Below are 8,866 nucleotides of genomic sequence, written 5' to 3' on the forward strand. Positions count from 1 at the left end.
AAAATATATATATATATATATATATATATATATATATATATATATATATATATATATATATATACTTAGATTCCATGTATATGTGTTAGCATGTGGTATTTGTTTTTCACTTTCTGACTTACCTCACTCTGTATGACAGACTCTAGGCCCATCCACCTCACTACAAATAAACCAATTTTGTTTCTTTTCATGGCTGAGTAATATTCCATTGCATATATGTGCCACATCTTCTTTATCTATTCATCTGTTGATGGACACTTAGGTTGCTTCCATGTCCTGGCTACTGTAAATAGAGCTGTAAATAGAATATTGTGGTACATGACTCGTATTGAATTCTGGTTTTCTCAGGGTATATGCCCAGTAGTGGGATTGCTGGGTCATATGGTAGTTTTATTTTTAGTTTTTCAAAGAACCTCCATACTGTTCTTGATAGTGGCTGTATCAATTTACATTCCTACCAACAGTGCAACATCCTCTCCAGCATTTATTGTTTGTAGATTTTTTGATGATAGCCCTTCTGACCAGTGTGAGGTGATACCTCATTGTAGCTTTGATTTGCATTTCTCTAATGATTAATGATGTTGAGCATGTTTTCATCTGTTTGTTTGCACTCTGTATATCTTCTTTGGAGAAATGTCTATTTAGGTCTTCTGCCCATTTTTGGATTGGGTTGTTTGTTTTCTTGATATTGAGCTGCATGAGCTGCTTGTAAATTTTGGAGATTAATCCTTTGTCAGTTGCTTCCTTGGCAAATATTTTCTCCCATTCTGTGGGTATTGTTTTCATCTTATTTATGGTTTACTTTGCTGTGCAAAAGCTTTGAAGTTTCATTAAGTCCCGTTTGTTTATTTTTGTTTTTATTTCCATTTCTCTGGGAGGTGGGTCAAAAAGGATCCTGCTGTGATTTATGTCACAGAGCATTCTGCCTACGTTTTCCTCTAAGAGTTTGATAGTGTTTGGCCTTACATTTAGGTCTTTAATCCATTTTGAGTGTATTTTTGTGTATGGTGTTAGGGAGTGTTCTAATTTCATTCTTTTACATTTGGCTGTCCAGTTTTCCCAGCAACACTTCTTGAACAGCCTGTCTTTTCTCAATTGTATATTCTTGCCTCCTTTATCAAAAATAAAGTGACCATACAGTACTTGACCTTGATCAACGTACTTGAACATGGAGGCTGATCCTTTTAATGTGCTGTTGGATACTGTTTGCTTGTATTTTGTTGAGGATTTTTGCATGTGTGTTCATCAGTGATAGTGGCCTGTAATTTTCTTTCTTTGTGACATCTTTGTCTGGTTTTGGCATCACAGTGATGGTGGCCTCATAAAATGAGTTTGGGAGTGTTCCTCCCTCTGCTATATTTGGGAAGAGTTTGAGAAGGATAGGTGTTAGCTTTTCTCTAAATGTTTGATAGAATTCACCTGTGAAGACATCTGGTCCTGGGTTTTTGTTTGTTGGAACATTTTAAATCTCAGTTTCAATTTCAGTGCTTGTGGTTGGTCTGTTCATATTTTCTATTTCTTCCTGGTTCAGTCTCAGAAGGTTTTCTTATCTAAGAATTTGTCCATTTCTTCCAGGTTGTCCATTTTATTAGCATATAGTTGCTTGTAGTAATCTTTCATGATCCTTTGTATTTCTGCAGTGTCCATTGTTACTTTCCTTTTTCATTTCTAATTCTATTGATTTGAGTCTTCTCCCTTTTTTTCCTTGATGACTCTGGCTAATGGTTTATCAATTTTGTTTATCTTCTCAAAGAACCAGCTTTTAGGTTTATTGATCTTTGCTACTGTTTCCTTCATTTCTTTTTCATTTATTTCTGATAGGATCACTATGATTTCTTTCCTCCTGCTAACTTTGGGGTTTATTTGTTCTTCTTTCTCTAATTGCTTTAGGTGTAAGGTTTGGTTATTTATTTGGGATGTTTCTTGTTTCTTGAGGTAGGACTGTACTGCTATAAACTTGCCTTTTAGAACTACTTTTGCTGCATCCCATAGGGTTTGTGTAGACATGTTTTCATTGTCATTTGTTTCTAGGTATTTTTTGATTTCCTCTTTGATTTCTTCAGTGATCTCTTGGTTATTTAGTAGTGTAGTATTTAGCCTCCATGTGTTTGTATTTTTTACAGATTTTTTCCTGTAATTGATATCTAGTCTCATAGCATTGTGGTCAGAAAAGATACTTGATATGATTTCAATTTTCTAAAATTTATCAAGGCTTGATGTGTGACCCAAGATATGATCTATCCTGGAGAATATTCCATGAGCACTTGAGAAGAAAGTGTATTCTGTTGTTTTTGGATGGAATGTCCTATAAATATCAATTAAGTCCATCTTGTTTAATGTATCATTTAAAGCTTGTGATTCCATATTTATTTTCATTTAGGATGATGTGTCCATTGGTGAAAGTGGGATGTTAAAGTCCCCTACTATGATTGTGTTACTGTCGATTTCCCCTTTTATGGTTGTTGGTATTTGTCTTATATATTGTGGTGCTCCTATGTTGCGTGCATAAATATTTACAACTGTTATATCTTCTTCTTGGATTGATCCCTTGATCACTGTGTAGTGTCCTCCTTTGTCTCTTGTAATAGACTTTGTATTAAAGTCTATTTTCTCTGATATGAGTATTGCTATTCCAGCTTTATTTTGATTTCCATTAGCATGGAATATCTTTTTCCATTCCCTCACTTTCAGTCTGTATATGTCCCTAGGTCTGAAGTCGGTCTCCTGTAGACAGCATATATATGGATCTTCTTTTTGTAATCATTCAGCCAGTTTATGTCTTTTGGTGGGAGTGTTTAATCCATTTACATTTAAGGTAGGTATTGATATGTATATTCCTATTGCCATTTTCTTATTTGTATTGAGTTTGTCATTTTAGGTCTTTTCCTTCTCTTGTGTTTCCTGCCTAGAGAAGTTCCTTTAGCATTTGTTGTAAAGCTTGTTTGGTGGTGCTGAATTCTCTTAGCTTTTGCTTGTTTGTAAAGGTTTTAAGTTCTCCGTCGAAGCTGAATGAGATCCTTGCTGGGTAGAGTAATCTTGGCTGTAAGTTTTCCCTTTTCATCACTTTAAATATGTCCTTCCGCTGGCTTGCAGAGTTTCTGCTGAAAGATCAGCTGTTAACCTTATGGGGATTCCCTTGCATGTTATTTGTTGTTTTTCCTTTGCTGCTTTTAATAATTTTTCTTTGTATTTATTTTTGATAGTTTGATTAATATGTGTCTTGGCATGTTTCTCCTTGGATTTATCCTGTGTGGGACTCTCTGCCCTTCCTGTACTTGAGTGACTATTTCCTTTCCCCTATTAGGGAAGTTTTCAACTATAATCTCTTCAAATATTTTCTCAGTCCCCTTCTTTTTCTCTTCTTCTGGGACCCCTATAATTTGAATGTTGGTGTGTTTAATGTTGTCCCAGATGTCTCTGAGACTGTCCTCAGTTCTTTTCATTCTTTTTTCTTTATTCTTCTCTGCAGTAGTAATTTCTACTATTTTATATTCCAGATCACTTATCCATTCTTCTTCCTTAGTTATTCTGCTATCGATTCCTTCTAGAGAATTTTTAATTTCATTTATTGTGTTGTTCATCATTGTTTGTTTGCCCTTTAGTTCTTCTAGGTCCTTGTTAAACTACTCTTGAATTTTCTCCATTCTATTTCCAAGATTTTGCATCATCTTTACTATCATTACTCTGAGTTCTTTTTCAGGTAGATGGCCTATTTCCTCTTCATTTGTTTGGTCTGGTGGGTTTTTATCTTGCTCCTTCATGTGCTGTGTGTTTCTCTGTGTTCTCATTTTGTTTAACTTACTGTGTTTGGGGTGTCCTTTTAGCAGGCTGCAGGTTCATTTTTCCTGTTGTTTTTGGTGTCTCTCCCCAGTGGCTAAGGTTGGTTCAGTGGTTTGTGTAGGTTTCCTAGGAGGGGTCTGTTGCCTGTGTTTTGGTGGATGAGGCTGGATCTTGTCTTTCTGGTGGGCAGAACCGCATCCCGTGGTGTGTTTTGAGGTGTCTAGGACCTTATTAGGGTTTTAGGCAGCCTCTCTGCTAATGGATGAGGTTGTGTTCCTATCTTGCTAGGTGTGTGGCATAGGTTGTCCAGCAGTGTAGCTTGCTGGTTGTTCAGTGGAGCTGGGTTTTAGCATCGTGATGGAGATCTCTGGGAGAACTTTCCTTGTTTGATATTACATGGAGCCAGAAGGCCTCTGGTGGAGCAATGACCTGAATGTGGCTCTCCCACCTCAGAGGCATAGGCCTGAGACCCGGCCAGAGCACCAAGACCTTGTCAGCTGCACAACTCAGAAGAAAATGGGGAAAAAAAGAAAGAAAGAAAAACTAAACTAAACTAAAATAAAGTTATTAAAATAAAAAATGATTAAAAATAAAAAATATTAAAATTAATTTAAAAAGAAGGAAGGAAAGAAAAGAACATCCAAACCGGAAAACAAAGCCACCAATTATAACAAGTGCTGAAAACTATACTAACAACAACAACAACAACAAAAAACTGAACAGACAGAACCCTAGGACAAATGGTAAAAGCAAATCTATACAGACAAAATCACACAAAGAACCATACACATACACACTCACAAAAAGAGAAAAAGGAAAAAAAAACTATATATTTAATAAAAAGGAAGAGAGCAACCAAATCAATAAAGAAATCTATCAATGACAATAAACTCTAAAAACTAAACTAAGATAAACATAAAACTAGATACAAATTAGATCCAGAAAGCAAACCCATTTACAGTTTCTCACGAAGTGCACCACCTCAACTTGGGATGATTCATTGTCTATTCAGGTATTCCACAGATGCAGGGTACATCAAGTTGATTGTGGAGATTTAATCTTCTGCTCCTGAGGCTGCTGGGAGAAATTTCCCTTTCTCTTCTTTTTTTCTCACAGCTCCCAGGGTTCAGGTTTGGATTTGGTCCCACCTCTGCCTGTAGGTCGTCTGAGGGCATCTGTTCTTTACTCAGCAGGACGGGGTTAAATTAACAGCTGATTAGGAGGCTCTGGCTCACTCAGGCCAGGGGGAGGGAGGGGTATGGAATGTTGATCGAGCCTGCGGCAGCAGAGGCACTGTGACGTTGCACAGTCTGTGCTCTCCCCGGAAAATTGTTCCTGGATCACGGGACCCTGGCAGTGGCGGGCTGCACAAGCTCCTGAGAGGGAGGTGTAGATAGTGACCTGTGCTTGCACACAGGCTTCTTGGTGGCTGCACCAGCAACCTTAGCATTTCATGCCCGTCTCTGGTGTCTGTGCTGATAGCCACAGCTCCCACCTGTCTGTTAGGCGGTGCTCTAAATCCCCTCTCCTCACGCACCCTGAAACAATGGTCTCTTGCCTCTTAGGCAGTTCCAAGCTTTTTCCCAGAGTCCCTCTCAGCTAGCTGTGGTGTACTAGCCCCCTTCAGGCTGCGTTCATGCAGCCAACGTTCATGCAGCCAACTCTCCCTGGGATCTGACCTACGAAGCCTGAGCCTCAGGTCCCAACCCCCACCTGCCCTGGCGGGTGAGTAGACAAGCCTCTCAGGCCGATGAGTGCTGGTCAGCACCCATCCTCTGTGCGGGAATCTCTCTGCTTTGCCCTCTCCACACCTATTTCTGCGCTCTCCTTCATGGTTCCGAAGCTCCACCCTCCGCCTCCCCCTGTCTCCACCAGTGAAGGGGCTTCCTAGTGTGTGGAAACATTTCCTCCTTCACAACTCCCTCCCAGAGGTGTAGGTCCTGTCCCTATTCTTTTGTCTTTGTTTTTTCTTCTTTCTTTTGTCCTACCCAGGTATGTGGGGAGTTTCTTGCCTTTTGGGAAGTCTGAGGTCTTCTGCCAGTGTTCAGTAGGTGTTCTGTAGAATTGTTCCACATATAGATGTATTTCTGATATGTCTGTGGAGAGGAAGGTGATCTCCACGTCTTACTCCTCTGCCACCTTGAAGGCCTTATCATCCCTGGATTTTTACACTTTCAAAGTGAATCTTGGTATCTGGTGAGGACGCTTTTTTCCATAACATACAAAAGCCATTCCATCTGAATCAGTCAAAAAAGCATTTCTGAGCACTTGCTCACAATGGGTTCTACTAAGATAAGGGAGAAGGTTCTGTTATAGCCTCAGCCCTTGACTCCCTTCCCATGCTTCTTAGGTGTTGAAGCATCCACTAATACTTTAAAATCAAAACACTGTGTAGGAACACATTGCCAATTCCATGCAATATTTAAAATAAGGTCTAAAATATATTTTATGCATAAAAGTAAATAGATTACACAAAACTGAGTAGTTCATGTACACCCTGCAGAACTAAAGAACTAAATATCTGATCTCTGAAATGATATAATCTGATGTCTTTGGGAAGGGCCCAGTCTATGAAAGATGAAATTGTGAAAACAAATAAGAAAGTCTGTTACAAATCAACATGCAAGAGAATAAGTGCATCAATCAGAAGCCCTGGTAACTTAGTGCTGCAGAAAAAAAAAAAAATCACACATTGGAGATAAACAATGCAAACGAAAAATAAAGCCATGCTTTTTTGCCTTATATGCTAATCTTAAGACAGGAGAATTGAAGCCCAAGGCTTTATAAAGGCAGTCAGGCTTCAGAATATACAACCAAACTACAAAGGAAAAGAAAAAGTTATATATAGCATGTCTGTGTGTGTACAAAAGGCCAAACATTTTTCAAGCCAAAAAGAACTCCAAACAGTAATAACTTTTTTTTGAAACAGTAAGGCCAAGTGATTTGCATTCATCCATTGTGAAATGAAAATAGAATTTGTCAAACATTCATGAATAGGACATAAATCTTTATGCCACCTACGTGGGAATGATATACAATGCCATGTTAAGTAATAACATCTGGTGGTGGGCAGATGTAAATAAAAGGCTAGACAAGGCAGAAGAGAAATCCTTATGCATTTGTAAGTATAAAACTTGGAAAATGGAATAGGCTATAAGCTTTACTGTTATATGTCCAATATTCTATTTAGTATATTATAAAATATAGTTTAGAGTAATAGTTTGCAACCAGGCACAGAGTCAAGAATATTGAATGCTTTCTTAAGAAGCAATATTTTTTCTGAAGAGATCAGAAGAGAGAAACAAATTGTACTCAAACTTATTTTTAAAAAACCCATACCAAGTAGTGAAAGCATCTGAGTAACAATATGTTTCATTCCTGATAAATATTTTAGAAATAAATACTAAGATTATACAACTGACAAAACACTTGAGAAACTATTATCTACATTCCTGTAGAGAAAAACTGTGATTCTCAAATGTCAAAACATACAGTGTATTTCACTGAAGTACCATTTCCTGAAATATTCCCTGTTTATGACAGGAAAATAAGGTCTCTATATCCTAGAATAAGTTATTACTGCTCACCTGTTTTACAATATGTCTAAATAGCAGGCAGACCATGCCATTATTTAACTTCCCCAGCCAGAGGCTACCTGCTGGCAAGGGGGAAACTGATTTGAACAGCTTCAAATAGACAAAGAATATTAAAGTCAGTCCTCTCTTGTCATCCTCACATTTATTTTGCTTTCTGCATGGGAACTAAATGTGGACAAATTGTCTTAATGGTGAGAATGGCAGCCTCTTCTGTTTTTTACGTCACAGACATTGGGGATTCTTACAGCCATGTTGTCATTTGGGGTGAGCTGCTTCTTGCTACTGATCTGGTTTCTTTTTCCATTAGCCACTCTGACTAGAGGCTAGTCAAAATGTATTACTCCACTGGTATAGTTGGAGCTTCAAAACTGTGGTCTAATTTCGTGAATATGAGGCCTAGCAATGCCACGTACTAACCACCTAGCATCTCAGAGCTGCATTTCACCCAAATTAAAATTATATTTACATTATTAGATTTCCATGTGATTCAAATGTTCTATTAAGTGTGTTAAAATGTTAGTTATTGCTGCTGCATTGAAAGCTTTCAAATGACCTTGATTTTCAGTTAGCTTTTTATTATTTCCACATTATGTTTTTTGGACTCCAGTGACCTTCTTTCAAGTTGATCTTGAGAGCTGAGTTTCCTGCTATCTAAATTCAGTGGAGTACTGTTAAGGCTATTCTTTTCCTCACCTCTGTTAAGTAGCAGTAGTTTGGGATCTTTGCAGTTCTACTGAACTGCAAACCCTATGGTCTTTACTACATTTTATGGTACTGCTAAAGATTATATTCATGGCTTCTGATAAGCTGGACTTTAAAGAACTTTATGGGCATATCAAAGTCTGACATTTATTACATTCTTTCCTCCTTCAGTTTTCTGTGAACTTATTAAGGAACCAATTCATGAAACAAAAATCCATTATATTATAATCACTATGGGAAAAGGGAAAATCAGAAAGATACATTTAAATCTACATATTTCTTTGGGAAAAATATGGTGCTGTCAGGTCAGCTTGCCAGACTAGAACCTATGCGCTCTAGTGCTGTGTTTTCTGGAGGTTGGTTGTCTATTTCTGTTTCTTTCTTGATGGAGGATATGGCTTCCATCAGATATTCAAAGGCGTTTGTGACACTCCTCCCGTGACCTTCAACCAAGGTAAATACTATGGTTTTATAGTATTATGCCCATTCTAAGCTTAGAAAGAATGAAAATTCTTTAGCAGAACAATTCTTTGGAATTTTGGCCTTCATGTATGATATTTTTAGGCTGAAAAAATGCACTCAATAGTCCAAGTTGTATTTTCAGTATATAAAATATATCAGAGAGGTCACAAATTCAACATGTCTGAAGTTGAATTCATCCTGTTCACCCTATTGTATTAGTCAGAGTTCTATAGAGAAACACAACCAAGAGGATATCTCTCTATCTTTATCTTTATCTCTATCCATCTCTCTCTATCTGTAGATACCTATTATATATATATATATAT

Source organism: Lipotes vexillifer, unplaced genomic scaffold, assembly GCF_000442215.2.
Source record: "Lipotes vexillifer unplaced genomic scaffold, Lipotes_vexillifer_v1.1 scaffold799, whole genome shotgun sequence".
Lineage (NCBI taxonomy): Eukaryota > Metazoa > Chordata > Mammalia > Artiodactyla > Lipotidae > Lipotes > Lipotes vexillifer.